Here is a 2,500-nt window from a genome sequence, read left to right on the forward strand (position 1 = left end):
CACAGGCAGCAAATATTTTCCTCATTTTGTGATAAATGTTACCTAAATTGTATTTTACTATATTTCTTGTGTTCCATTTAATGCCGGAGGATGGGACATAAGTTGTACCAGGAAAGTTGAAGGGTTCAATTTGAATAATAATTTTTATGGTAATTCTTAATAGTAAGGACATACTTTCACTCTTAAGTGTCTGAGGGGAGGGTTGATAGGGGTTCTGCCCCCCCCCCCTGCTCCCTAGAAAACAATTACTTCCCCTAAACCCCTAAGTAGGCAGGACAAGAGAGTGTTGTAACTCGGGGGCACTGAGTGGGCTTAGACTATGAGTGGTGCTTTCCGCAATATTTTTCCTTTATTTATGGCATATCTTTCGTGTCTATAGATTATTTCTTGTACCTATGATGATTTCCTATATCTATGACTACAACTTTTTATCCTTTACAAGAATACCATCTTCAGTTTGCCCTTGCTGAGCAAGTCCATTCCATAAATATTAACCATTTTTACTAACTACACAGATTTGTATCCTGCTTTTAGAGGGCCCAACCCTTTATAACCCCCCTCCCCCCTCCCCCCTCCAGAGTTAGAGAGGTGTTGGCCATTGCCAGAGCTCTAGTAAGCATAAGGACAATTAGATCACTGGATGTAGTACCATTATAATTATTACCAGTTTTGTGACTTCAGGCTCTTGAATAAATACTTCAACTAATAAATGATTTACTTGATAGTTTTAGAGACTTTTCAGTATTGATGAAATAGTTCAGTCATTCATTAGTGTATAGATTTGGTGTCTGAATTAATAATTCATAGCTCAGTAAAAGGTAATTGTTACTGAGAGCAACTCACCTTCCAGAAACTAACAGTCATATGCTTAAAGAAATTGTGGTATCCATTCCTTGAAGTACAAAATCCTCTACTAAGGAATAATACAATAAAAATCAACTGGTATACCAAAATAATGCAAGAGGATAGGAACAAATTAAGTTCGGACTTCCTACAATCGTGAAGATTATAGTATATGAAAATTGTGCTCAGAACGGATATGCATTACACAAGCATATGTCCATAGTCCCAAAACCAGACTATCATGCAAATCCAAAAACCCAACTTAACCTATCCTACCTTCTATTTATTTCCTAGACAAGGGGAACCCCCCACCCCCCCTGTAAACCCCATTTATTAGCACTTTGTGCCAACTTATAGAAAATAAATATAAGAACTTGATGTTGTGGACTTGGTCTCTGAGCCGTGATATGCAGGGGGTATTTTTGTCATTTATCGGTGAATATGAGGCCGTTGCAGCTGTACCAAGCTTGTTTTTTTCTCTATTTCTGACGCTCTATAAGATGGCGATGTCCATTTCCCTTTATCTCCTGGTATTTCCTATTTCCTCTATCTCATGGAAACATACCCCCAAAAATTGACCTAAGAAAACAAGATTTCCCCCCCCTTTTTTCTTCTTTTAGCCCTAATTATTGCATTGCTATATTCTGTACAAATCCTACCTCATATCTCCCTTTAATGGTAAGCAGCTTTAGGTTGATGGGGGGGGAAAAAAATGAAATAGAATGAGAACAAGTAACGGTTCACCTTCATTTGTCTTCAGAATTTTTTTTCCTCGTGATATTTGCTGTGTTCTGTCTACTCCCTCTCAAAAATTGATTTATATGTGATACAAGGCTTTCACTGTTATAATGTGTGCCATATAATGTAAGTGAATACTCGTAGGCTTTGCAGTTTTGGCATTCTTACAGCCTTCATGTATATTAAGGCCAGTAGGCTTTTGTGCTGATTTCTCATTTGACATTAAATTGCCAGGGAGGATTACAAGCTCTATCACGCTGAAATATATCTGTTTTGGTTGGTTAGTCTCCATCAGAGTGCCAAAGACTGTATGGCCAGTAGCAGACACTTGGGTGTGGCATGTAGGCCATTTACCATTGGTAAGATAGGACTGATCTAATGTCAGTAATACAAGCAAATATATACTATCAAAGGCATTTCTTCCCATCTACATGAACAACCTATTCAGGTATTTATGCCATTTGGGTAAAGAAATGGATCTGGTAAGTGTGTGCATATATTACACGCGGTTTGGTAAGTGATTGCATATGTTACATAAGGTTATCATGAGAGGTTTCAGAAAACTGCCAATTATGAAACATAACAGGATATATGTTTGTTACATTTGTATTATTTGTGAAGTATTTGGTCTTCAAGGTTTCATAATTACAAACAGAATTTCACATTGGGCCAGAACCAAGAAAATGCAGTCTTTTTAACCACATTCCGATGAGAATGGAATGTGCATACATGCCATGCGTGATGTGTTTTGAATTTAGTAATTGTTTTTACATATATTCTCTACAAGTTCTAGGTCACTAATGAGCTAGTTAAATGAAGAACCTGTCTCACCTGTTAGCACTTTTCCTTGATTTTCAATAATATTTTCTAGTATTTAATACCATTGTTAACAATGTCAATAACAATATAGTAATTATAA

At 36.7% G+C, this 2,500-nt stretch overlaps 1 protein-coding gene across 1 annotated transcript in view; it reads left to right on the forward strand.

Annotated features, from left to right (window-relative positions):
• eIF1 (eukaryotic translation initiation factor eIF1) overlaps positions 1–2,500 on the forward strand; it is a 9,352-nt gene that overhangs the window by 1,570 nt on the left and 5,282 nt on the right. The window lies entirely within an intron of this gene.

The sequence above is a fragment of the Penaeus vannamei genome, chromosome 15, assembly GCF_042767895.1.
Source record: "Penaeus vannamei isolate JL-2024 chromosome 15, ASM4276789v1, whole genome shotgun sequence".
NCBI classification, from domain to species: Eukaryota; Metazoa; Arthropoda; class Malacostraca; order Decapoda; family Penaeidae; genus Penaeus; species Penaeus vannamei.